Source organism: Zootoca vivipara, chromosome 14 (genome assembly GCF_965207765.1).
Source record: "Zootoca vivipara chromosome 14, rZooViv2.hap1.1, whole genome shotgun sequence".
Lineage (NCBI taxonomy): Eukaryota > Metazoa > Chordata > Lepidosauria > Squamata > Lacertidae > Zootoca > Zootoca vivipara.
The window spans coordinates 17,835,916-17,848,713 of record NC_142597.1 but is presented as its reverse complement, the minus strand read 5'-3'; the positions used below and the strand labels follow the sequence as shown (position 1 = coordinate 17,848,713).

Here is a 12,798-nt window from a genome sequence, read left to right as displayed (position 1 = left end):
GGGGGATGCTGACAATCACACGCCTGACTTACCAATCCAAGCATCATGGAAGCCAACAATCTTCTGCCTGATCACTGCCAGCAACCACCATTAGCCCACCCAATTGCCGCAACAGCAGCCAATCAACAGTAACCCTTGCTGCAGCCACCAATCAGCTGCAGAGACACTGCTGATGTTCTAATACTCTTGCCAGCAACGAATCCCCCACTCCCCACTCTGTACTACCCATGTATAAGACGAGCCCAGATTTTGTACAGTTTTCTCAGTGAAAAACCTTGTATTATACATGGAAAACTACGGTATTTAATGTCCTAAGTGTGATGCGCAAATGATGCTCTCTCCATGTTCTGTAGTCTTAGGGCCTGATTGCACATAACATGAATGATACATTTTTAAAAAAAACACCACATTTTTTAAATAAATAAATAAATAAACAGCATTTGTGTGCATATGATGTGTGTGAGAGAGAGCACTGCAGCATGCCGGGAGGGGATGAGTTAATGTTGTCCCCTCTCTAGCTGAGATCTCAGTAGAAATCCCACTCACCTCTCTAAGCAGCAATTAGCATTAGGCAAGTGGGGAGCTCCCATTGGCACCAATGGCTGCAGTGCGGAAGAGGGGCATGAATTTATACTGCATCTTTTTCCATCTTGTCTCTCCCCACCCCCATTTCCAGGCCGGGCACTTATTTTTCAAAAACTCATAATGCAATTTCTCATCACACCGTTAATATAAGGCAGGCACGTCCAACAGGTAGATCACTGGTAGATCATTGGCTCCCCTCAAAGAAGCTGAACAACTGTGGCTCCCCTTAAAAAAGCTCAACGTTTTACCTCCTCCCTGAAAAAGCTCAACAATTTTGACCTGAACTCCAAAAAGGGGGGTAGATCACTGCCAGTTTTTAACTCTGTGAGTAGATTGCAGTCTCTTGGGAGTTGGCCAGCCCTGATGTAAGGCATAGTTGAGCTTTCATAGTCTATATTAGATAGAGAAGATCTGGATTGGAGTTGGGGGGGGGAGGAATTGGGGTCATCAATTAGAAATGGGGGAATAAGTTCTGTGGAAGGTCAGGAAGGTCTTTGCTGAAGACAGCTTTTACTGCAAGAGACAAGCAAGAGATGAGCTCCTCTGGAGGTTTTTTTTTGCTAAAATGGCAGTACCAGAGTCTTCTCTTCTTGGGTCTCCCATTGCCACACCTTGTCCCCTTGCATCTGTGCAGCACCTTGTCGCCATCGCTCACCATCGCTCTGTTCATGGGATCAGGGGAGCAGAAGGGCCCAGGACTTTAAAAATATGGACTAGAACCTTGAAACAGCATGAGACCAACATGCTCTTGTTCTGTCCCAGCTCTCATTCATTGTTATGCATAAAAGAGTTCCAGGTGGACCAATCCCTGGCAGACAGGCTCCTGGGTTCTTCCCGAAGGAGCGCCCCATTGGTCCTCCCTGCTTGGGTATTGCTTCCACCCCCTCCACATGGTCTGCAGTGCTTCTGTCCCTTTGCAAACTTGGCAGTCAGCCTGACTGGGCAATGCTATTTAAATCCTCTGGGCACTGGTGTTTGCTAAGCTCCCTTCTTGACTAAATTTGCAGAGTAAACATTTTGGGGCATGGTGGATCGATGGACAAAAAAACTAAATAAATAATAAGGCAACAAAAAGCCTTTTGCTGTCTTCCCTCCCTCGCCCGCCCCCAGCATTTTCCTGATGGTTTCAAATCCCCTGGTATTAAGCTTTCCTGATGACAGAACGCAGTCTAATAAATTTAGTAGCTGCTGCTAACTCTTCAGCCGCCACCAGAGCCAAACTCCTTACCAAGTCCAAACCTTTATTTATATCCAGATGGCTTCTAGTGTGGCTGCACAGAGCCCCCCCCCCCCCGCGCTGCCGTCCGAGCCATTGGGAGTCATGAGGCTCAAAGCAAAATTGAAATAATTAAAAATAAATTGAATCCAGTTAAATCAATTGAACACACTGGATTCTTTGACTGTTTGGATCAGTTCAAGTTATAAAGTCATTAACTCCACACCTAAAAGGAAACCATTAACTACCTGAAGTTGCCTTTTTGCCATTTGTAACAAGAGCTAGAAGTTTAAGCTAGTAGTGTGTTCAGTTCTCCCTCTTCTCCAGGGAAGGGGAACTCCTACAGTCAATGGCAAGGTCATCTCTGGCGGCTTGCAGGTTCTTTATCCCTCTTTTAATTGATTTAACTTGAGGATATCTTGGTCGGCTTTTACAGTAGGCTTAATCAGCTGCTTTTACCTTTTTTATTATTGTATTAGTTTTAAATGGTACATATCCTGAAATCCGATAGGATGAAGAGCGGCATATAATTGTTTTATTAAATCAATACATCTCTGAGTGAGTGAGTTTGCAATACATACCCCTTTTCTTCTGGTGCACATCAAAGTAAACGCCTGTGCATGAACCCTAAAGCACCATGCACTGTACAGCTTGCCGTTTCCAACCCTGCAGCTGCTGAGAACACACTGTGCAAGGTTTAGCCTTTTACATGCACCTCTTTCCCCCAAAGAATAAACAACTTTGTGGCTTCTGAATCAGCCACTGTCAAGTGCATGAAAATAGCATGCAACATCTGAAGAGGAGCAATAGTGTGGGTGGGGAGCTCAGGCACTCAGCAGCTTTCCTATTGAAACTGGGTTCTTATAAGATGAGCTTGTTTTCTTCTGTGAGGTTGTAGGAAGTATACCCTTTCCTCTAATATTATCATTACCCTCCTAATTATGCTCATCTTTCCCAGGTCTCCATGATGTAGCTATTTCCTGCCCCCTCCCAAAACAAATGGGTATGGGAGTCTTTATTATGGTTTTTCCTCCCACTTTGTTGTTGTTTAGTCATTTAGTTGTGTCCGACTCTTCGTGACCCCATGGACCAGAGCGCGCCAGGCACTCCTGTCTTCCACTGCCTCCTGCAGTTTGGTCAGACTCATGTTCGTAGCTTCGAGAACACTGTCCAGCCATCTCGTCCTCTGCCGTCCCCTTCTCCTTGTGCCCTCAATCTTTCCCAACATCAGGGTCTTTTCCAGGGAGTCTTCTCTTCTCATGAGGTGGCCAAAGTATTGGTTTGATCTTCTTTCAGTCCATGGAACTCTCAAGAATCTCCTCTAGCACCATAATACAAAAGCATCAATTCTTCGGTGATCAGCCTTCTTTATGGTCCAGCTCTCACTTCCATACATCACTACTGGGAAAACCATAGCTTTAGCTATACGGACCTGTGTTGGTAAGGTGATGTCTCTGCTTTTTAAGATGTTGTCTAGGTTCGTCATTGCTTTTCTCTCAAGAAGCAGACATCTTTTAATTTCGTGACTGCTGTCACCATCTGCAGTGATCATGGAACCCAAGAAACTAAAATCTCTCACTGCCTCCATTTATTCCCCTTCTATTTGCCAGGAGGTGATGGGACCAGTGGCCGTGATCTTAATTTTTTTGATGTTGAGCTTCAGACCATATTTTGCGCTCTCCTCTTTCACCCTCATTAAAAGGTTCTTTAATTCCTCCTCACTTTCTGCCATCAAGGTTGTGTCATCAGCATATCTGAGGTTGTTGACATTTCTTCCGCCAATCTTAATTCTGACTTGGCATTCATCCAGTCCAGCCTTTCGGATTATGAATTCTGCATGTAAGTTAAATAAGCAGGGAGACAATATACAACCTTGTCGTACTCCTTTCCCAATTTTGAACCAATCAGTTGTTCCATATCCAGTTTTAACTGTAGCTTCTTGTCCCACATAGAGATTTCTCAGGAGACAGATGAGATGATCAGGCACTCCCCTTTCTTTAAGAACTTGCCATAGTTTGCTGTGGTCGACACAGTCAAATGCTTTTGCATAGTCTCCTCCCACTAATGCAAAGCTAATGCTATTTTAGGCTGCATCAACAGAAGTATAGTGTTCATATTAAGGGAAGTAATAGTCCCACTATATTCTGCCTTGGTCAGACCACACCTGGAGTACTGTGTCCAGTTCTAGGCACCACAATTTAAGAAGGATATTCATAAGCTGGAACATGTGCAGAGGAGGGCAACCAAGGTGATCAAAGGTCTGGAAACCAAGCCTTATGAGATTGAGGGAGTTGGATATGTTGAGCCTGGGAAAGAGAAAACTGAGAGGTGATGTGGTAGGCATCTTCCAATACCTGTCTCATAGAATCTGGAGCAAACTTGTTTTCTTCTGCTCCAGAGGGTAGGAAAAAAGTATAGTATATTCCGCCTAAACATCAGGAATAGCCTTTGGATGGCAAGAGCTGTTCAGCAGTGGAACAGACTACCTTGGAAGGTGGCAAAGTCTCCTTCATTGGATGTTTTTAAGCAGAGTTTGAGAGGCCATCTACTCTTTAGCTATGATTCCTGCATTGCAAGAATGACCCTTGATGTCCCCTCCAACTCTACAGTTCCATGATTCACCTCCAGTCTGACCTCTCTCCCAGGTACCCAATGCTTTGGACTATCACCTCCTGCTACCCCAGTGACCCCCCCTTACTGGAAAGAATGTGAAAAATGTCATTGTCTACTTTCTCACTTTTCCTTGAAAGATGGCTCAGCTATTGTTGAGGTGCACAGAGCTGCTGCAGGCTGAGAGTGCCAGCGAAAGTGAAAGGGGTGAGGCACTGGAAGCAGAACAGGAAAAGAGCTTCCAACCCCACAAGATTACAAGAGGATGGGGGAGATCCTCTCTAAATACATGGCAAATGTCCCACAGAGATGTAATTTGCTCTGGAAGGTTCCTGGAAACAAAGCCTAGAAGGGAAGCTGGGCCCTACACAGGAACACAGGAAGCTGCCTTATACTGAGTTAGACAATTGGCCCATCTAGTTCAGTATTGTCTACACTGACAGGCAGCAGTGGCTTTCCAGGGTTTTAGGCTGGCAGTTTTTTTCAGCCCTATTTGGAGACACCAGGGATTGAACCTGCTTGCAAGGCAGGTGCTCTGCCATTGAGCCACTACCATTCCCCTTGATAGAAACCTTGTCAAAATCAAAGTAGAACTAACAATATGAATATGAACTGATAAAGGAGGGTGGAATGCAGTGGGAAATAAAAAGGCTAGATGAAAGGCTGGGTGCTGCTGGTCTAATGTTGAGTAGATCCAGTTGAAAGCGGGTTCTTGTTACTTACAATTAATCTCACAGATGACCATAGCTGCCAAGTTTTCCCTTTTCTCGCGAGGAAGCCTATTCAGCATAAGGGAAAATCCCTTAAAAAAAGGGATAACTTGGCAGCTATGCAGATGACCAGTCAGGAACATGGTGGTTTCCCAAGCAACATAACCTTCCTGAGGAAGCTTCAATTTGGGATGTTAATAGTGGAGGAGACACAACAAAGGAAGAGAGCTGGAGATGATGAGAGGAGGGTCTCAAGGGATGGGGGCAAGCAAGCAAATGCCACTGGCAGAATTTAGGCTTCGTTTCAGGTAGACCCAAGGACCGAAGAGTTGTGTCAAAAGCTTCAAAGAAAAAGTGAGTTTTGAGGAGTAATTTGAAGGAAAGCAAACATTGCGGCCCTGGTGTGTCCAGCCATGGAGTGGTGTGTTGGCAGCCAGGGAGAATAGCCAGGATTACAACAAATTGGATATGAAGACTGCTGTGTTATTACTTTAGCAAATGGATTAAATGGTCCTCTGCGCACCCCTCCCAAATTATCTTCTGGTGCCCCCACCTCCCTTTTTCTGTAAGGAAACCTTTGCCAACATTGCCCCCTCCAGATATTTTAAATTATGGCTCCCATCAGCCCCAACCAGCCCTAGATTGACTGTGAGGCATCAGGAATGGCCAGGAATGGACACCAGGACTGCCCTACAGGGCAATTCGCTCATTCAGAATGCAACCAATTTGCCAGCTTTCTGGCAAGAAAGGAGAATTTAATCCAGATCAGATGGGCAGGCATGGAGAGCAGATTCCCACCCCCCACCCCTTGGTTCTTTCTGTGCTAGGGAGACCCCTGCAAGCAGCCATCTGCAGGAAATGGCTGGAAGGTGAGTCACAGTGGCTGCACACATCCCTTACTCCTCGCTCTTGGCTCAGTCTGGTTGCCCTAGCTAGCTACCTCCTTGCCTTAAGCATACTGCACTGGGTTCCTGTGCACATGCTTGGTTGCAGAAACCCCCTGGGCAACAGAGTTCTCCATCCCTCCCTTTTAATACCCTCTGCCTCTTAAATGGCACTGAATCTAACTGAGTGGTGGATAAACATTAGTTTCACAGCTCACAAAGCAGAACTGCTGGCTACTGGCAGGCTGGCTGTAATGAGTTCTTCTCTGGACCCCTGGGAACATTTAGATTGGGTTCTTCTCTCTCCCCACCCCCACCCCCAGCTGCCAGTCAAAGTACTGGGGGCGGCGGGGATGGAGGAAGAAGGAAGGAACACTTGTAATCCGTTCCCTGCCAGATCAAGCATAGCACCAATTCTCCTGAGCGAGTGCACTTGATGCCATCGAGTCATCCTGACATCATATGGAGAGGTGTGCAGGAGGTCACATGGTGCTCACCCACCCGAATGCTGCTCCAGAGCCAACCTGTGTAGCTCCCTGCCCTGATGCCCTTCTGCACACAGCCTTTCTAGGCCAAGGGTCTTGGCTAGAGACACAAAGAAAATTAGCAGGCAGGAAGGAAAGCATCTGTGCCCTTTGCTTTTCCACCTGTACCAGGGGCTGCAGCTGCCTCCCTTTCCAAGCACTTGGTAATTGATAGCAGATTGTTTTCCCAGGGTGTATGTGGAAATATGATGGAACCCTAGAAGTGTTGGTGGGATCCCGGTGGGCAATCTAGCATTCTCTCTCTCTCTCTCTCTCTCTCTCTCTCTCTCTCTCTCTCTCTCTCTCTCTCTCTCTCTCTCTCTCTCTCACACACACACACACACACACACACACACACAGAGAGAGAGAGAGAGAGAGAGAGAGAGAGAGAGAGAGAGAGATGTACCTAGCACCTGGAACATCCTAGACAGGTGTCACAAGGCTAGGAAGCTCTACAACTTTCTTGGACAGCCAGCATTGCTGCATTAATCTGATCATTGGGGAGTGTGTGTGTGTGTGTGTGTGTGACCAATGTTTTGATTTCACTCCTCTGATTTATATGCCCACACAGAACTTGGTGCTGAGGAGGTTTTTGTTGCATTGGGGGGGGGGATCTCCTCTGCTTCTATTTTGGGATTGGGAAAAGTGCAAGTAAATGTGTAAACTGTGTGAAAGTCAAGAACTGCCTGTTTCACTTCTATTATTTGACTCTCTGTTTTCAATCTCCCTGCCTGAACATCAGGGCCGTCTCAAGCAGGTCGGGCGCCCTGGCGCTGAGGCACGTAGATCGCTCCGGCGCCCCCACAGCGTGGCTTCCGCGCGGCTTTGCCACGAGCGCCCCCCGCCAGCCCGGCGCCCCGCACCACCCGGGACCCTACCTGCTGAACATACACAATTTTCTCCCTCCTCCCCACCCTGTCATTTTCTTTGGCCAAGCTGAAGAAAGATTCCATCAAGGCTGAACTCGCACGTCCCTCTCCAAACCTTCCTACCAGCTGATCTGAACAAATTCAGGAAGACTCCCTGTCAGGACTGGTGGCATGGGTGCCACAACATTTTCTTTTAATCTTTAAACTTTATTTTCCTATTTCTGAAAATACATGAGAGAAAAATTGCAGGCACACCACCACCTTTTCGTGATTTCTTTTCACCGGGCTCTGAGCCTGCCATTTTGCAATTGGTAATTACATATAGGAACATAGGAAGCCACCTTATTTGAGTCAGAATATTGGTCCATATAGCTCAGTATTGTCTACACTGACTGGCAGTGGCTCTTCAGGGTTTCAGGCAGGTCTCTCCAAACTGCACCTGGCGATATCATTGGGGATTGAACCTGAATGCAAATCAAATGGTCTTTCATTGAGCCACAGCCGTTTGCCACAAGTCATTACTGGATATGCCTTCTAGAGTCACAAAGAAGAATTTGAGGTGGTTCTGCCTGTGTCATCATAGCCCCACCAAGAGCCTTGTGGGACCTAGCAGGTTTAATATTATTAGAAACCCCACTGAATAGCAATAGCTAGGAGGGTGAGCGAATAAGGACAATTCCCCTGGCTGTGTCACTCTTAACATGCAGCGCTGAAGTCCTGATCTCTGTTGCCATCTAAGAGTTGCTATTCTAACCAAATAATAAATGTGTAATGATCATTGATGGATTAAGATGTGTATTCATGAATCTTAATTTCTCTCTCGCACACCCGCTCGCTTTCTCTTTCTCTGGCTACAATTCCCACAAGTAACAGAAACTTCGCAGATGTTCATTTTATTAACGTTCTCACTTGATGAGCTCCTTGTTCCAGTCCCTGCCTCTGCTCAAATACCATCTCCCTCACCCAGAAACGAATGTATTTTCACAGCTATAGGTAAGTATGTGACATCACATGCACACACACACACACACACACACAGAGAGAGAGAGAGAGAGAGAGAGAGAGAGAGAGTCCTAATTTAAACTGGTCCATTCAACACATGGACTGGCAGCTCTTATATCTGTGATCTGGGGAACAGAAGTATGTTGTGTTAGGTTGTTATGCTGCTGTTCATTTATATGCCGCCTTTAAGCCCAAAAGGCTCCCAAGGTGGCTCACAATGAATAAACAGATACCTGCAAATACAAAATAATGCAAGAAGGAGCGATACAAAAGACCCAAATTCAAACAAAAGTTGCAAATTCAAACCATTTCAACAGTATCAAAAAACAAACCAGCAGTTGCAGGAGGGGGACTTTCAGGTGAACCCCCCCCCAAAAAAAAAACCACACACAAATAAACCAAAAGATCAGATGCAGATGCTGCAGCATATTACTATCATAATCATCATATTCCTCTTTGGTTTATAGGCAGCATCCCAGTCACACATTGACCAGATCTAGAACAGCTTTGCTTTAGTAAGGTTGCTGCACCAGCTTTCTTCAGATCAGGGACTACCTGTGTGGGAGCTATGGGTGCATTGGCAACTTTGAGGCCTTTCCCTGGTGCCCACAAACCCTTTGAATGCCCCCTCACTCAGTGAGGTGGCGAGATGGATAGCTTTCTCTCCCTTGAAAAGTACATAGAGCTGAAGGAGGAAGTTGGAGAAGGGGTGCTGTTTCTCACTTCCTCTTTCAACTCTCTGTGGCTCAGATTAATTCAGGGCTCAGAAGTGACTGGGGGTGGGGGTGGCAATGGGCACTTGTTCAATAACAATGGAGTCTGGTCCATTAGGGCAAATAGGACACTGCCCCACCGACATCAGTCTGTCCTCAGCCACTTCCCACCTGGGTCTGATTCAGACAGGCTTGAATCCCCAGCCCCCAATTGTCATGTGTTTGCCTACAAAGATCTGGATTGTGTAGACTGAGCGTGATCCTGCTTAACCTTCTATGAAATTCTGACCTAGAGCTAGATCTCACTGGCTTGCTTCAGCCACTGAGAGGTTTGCACCACCGGATCTCAAGCAGCAATCTATGCTGGACAAATGGGGCAGAAGAACCATGAGGGCTATAGTAGGACATGTCATGTCCTTAGAGGAGAGAGCAGCCACTCATTCTGCGTCACAAGAATGGCAATTGGTAACTTCCTGGTAAAGTCTCTTTTTAAGGCAGGGAACTGGTGGCCCTCTGGGTGTTGCTGGACTACAAATCCCATCAGCCTCAGCCAGCATGGCCAATGTTCAGGGGTGATGGGAGTTATAATTCACACCATCTGCAGGGCACCATGTTGGCCACCCCTGTGTTAATGGCTTCACAATACGAGGGAAAAAATGTAGCCACCACTAGCTCATTTTAATTTAATAGCATAATTATTATTACTGCTACTACAGAGCACCCTGCAAATTAAGAAATGCTCATTTCCTGCATTACATGCCTCTTCCCCACCCCCACCGTATGTTTTGAGGGGTTGATACCCAGTGGAAGAAGAAGGTGAAATGTCCCCCAGTCCTCTCTGTGGCAGGGAAAACTCAAGGGCCACTTAGCATAACATATACATGGTAATTACATTGTTGGCCTCTTAGCACTTCCTTTGAAGATACTAACAGCCATTAGCTCCCCGCCGAGTCCCATTGCTCTGGTTGGCAGGCAGGCAGGCAGCCAAAAGGCTTCTCCAGGTCAGCTTGGACTTCCTGCTGCCGCCTTCATAATTTGAAACAGTTTTGATCAAGCAGGTAATGAGCAATGAAAAGAAGCCTTTATGGGAAAAGAAGATGGGTGGGTTTCGGGAGGTGGGGGAGAGGGAGGAAGTGTCCCACATGATGGCTATGCTCTGCCTCCACAGTCAGAGGCAGTAATGCTTCAAGATACCATTTACTGGAAGCTACAGGAGTACAGAGCGCACTTATGCTCAGGTTCTGCTTGCCGGTTTCTCACATGCATCCAGGTGGCCACTGTGAGAATAGGATGCTGGACTAGATGGGCCTGATCCAGGAGGACTCTTATTAAGTTATGTACATAAAGGGGACTTCGGATTAAATGCCCCAACTCTCTCATTCCCCTTCTTTCCCAAAGTATCTCCTAGTTCAAAATGCAAGGCGGAAAGGATGCAGGTGAACATTGCTGACATTTCCCCTTCCCTGCTGCCTGATTGGTCAGTGACCAACTATGCAGCTGTGGTTGCTAAGCAGCTGCTAATGTCACCTCACATCAAGGGCTGTCCTTTCAACCTGCAGGTCGGGCAAGTAGCAGATGTGTGTCTCATTCTGGAAGGTGGGGTGGAGAAACAAACTGGATCTTCCCACCTCTCTCATTTTTTCCAGGAGCCCGGGTAGACACAGTGCATGTGCTGCCACAACTGTCCTTGTTTACCCAGGACATTTCCTGAATGAATGAATAAATTTATTACGGTCGGAGACCAGCTTTTAAATCACGTTTGGGGGAGCAATCCCAAAGGACAAAACATACATATAAAACTTTGTGCAATTGTACAATGATAAAATTAATGTTTAAAAATACAGGGAGCGTAAAGGTACTTAAAAGCTTTAAGAAAAGCTGCCACAGAGAACTGGCCCTGGGTCGCTCCGGGAACCGGGTTTAGGGACTTTCAAACGGACATTTCCTGTTTTCTGGTCCTTGTCCCTGTTACATCACGGTCCTTACTTTATCCCTACTTTTTGTCATTGGGAGATGGCCAGATGTGATCGGGTGAGTGAGGTTGGCCAACATTGTTGTTCCTCAAGCTTTTATCACACTCTGTAAACTCTCTAGATGTGGGATCTCTGATGTAAGGAATACATATTGTTGCTAGCACACATCCATGTACAGTGGTACCTCGGTTTATGAACACAATTGGTTCCGGAAATCTGTTCATAAACTGAAGCGATCATAAACTGAAGTGAACTTTCCCATTGAAAGTAATGGAAAGTGGATTAATCCGTTCCAGGCGGGTCTGCGGAGTATTCAACCTGAAGCGTACTTAACCCGAAGCATGGGTGTAATTGGTTCCGGAAGTCTGTTAATAAACTGAAGCGTTCATAAACTGAAGTGAACTTTCCCATTGAAAGTAATGGAAAGTGAATTAATCCATTCCGGTGGGTCCGCGGTGTTCGTAAACCGGAAATTCATAAACCGAGGTGTTCATAAACCGAGGTTCCACTGTATGTATATCCATCCTAAGGCATCATATAGTAGGCAATCTGTTGTTGCACGCATTACAGCATCTGAGGTATGTTTTGAACTTTTGACAGCATTATAACATTTCTCTGGTTCAATGCAAATAACCCAGCACCTACTGCTGTTGTGCTCATGTCCTGCTTACAGGCTTCCCATCGGGGGCATCCGGTTGGCCACTGTAACAACAAGATGGTCGACTTGATAGACCCCCTTTGGCCTGATCCAGCTCCTGGGCTCTTATGTGCTTACATGTTGAAGAGAAAGCACAGTGCTAATTGCTTTCCTAAAGCTGTGCCCACAGCCATGTGGGTCCTGGGAACACAAGAGCTGTTCTCCAAAGGAAGCGAGGCAAGGCCCGAGCCACTTCTGCTGCTAAGAGTTAACCAAAGTACAAAAAATGCAAACTTTTCTAAGCGGTTGGAATCCTTATGACTGCTATCTGGGGTTTCTCAAGTTGCTAAGCTCCACGTTAGAAGGATGGCTGGGGTTTGCTCTGCCTACCTCTGTATTATCAGCGACAGATTCTTGAGTGGAGAAATAATCACATCTTGGGAAAATCCATTAAAGACTGCAACAATGTGTATTGTGTGGTGACCTTTAGGAGACTCAAGTCGACCGAGTTAATGATCGCAGAGGCTGAGTGGAGATACGAAGTGTTCAAAGGCCTCTTTCTTGCCTCCTGCTCTTCAGACGCTGTCGTCATCCTGGCAGTGTCGCTGTCTAAAGTGTTTGGGTAAACTTTGACAATAAATTGCTGTGCTTTTAATTGTAGTTTGAGTGGCCCCTCTTGGCCCATTTAAAAGCTTCCTAGCCTATGAATAGCTGATCAAGGTGACATCACCCCCCAAACTATCAGCGCGACCATTGATCACACACAGTGGGAGAGGTGGCGGGAGAGAAGCAAATTACTTGATATGGTGACCCTGTAGCAAACTGGAGAAACGTGTCACTTAATTAAGAAGATATCAAAATATATGGCAAGATATGGAAGTGAACCCGTGATCCCAGAAAGAAACAATTTCCCTTCTTGTTTGACTTAGCTTTCTCTCTCTTCTTTCTGCCACTGATGGAGTAAATGAAACTAATCCACCCCTGTGTTAAGCTAGGAGATGAAAGTTATTCCATACAGATACTTGTCACCATGAGCAAGATGAATGGGGGCCCTTGGTGACTTATGAAACATGCA

The 12,798-nt window shown here is 46.2% G+C and overlaps 1 long non-coding RNA gene across 1 annotated transcript; it reads left to right on the top strand.

The window, feature by feature from the left end:
* The first annotated feature begins 8,205 nt into the window (after nucleotides 1-8,205).
* Nucleotides 8,206-12,383, top strand: LOC148683514 (uncharacterized). Its single transcript, XR_015946981.1, has 2 exons — nucleotides 8,206-8,391; nucleotides 11,760-12,383. It is a non-coding gene; the product is annotated as an uncharacterized LOC148683514 (long non-coding RNA).
* Nucleotides 12,384-12,798: the final 415 nt, after the last annotated feature.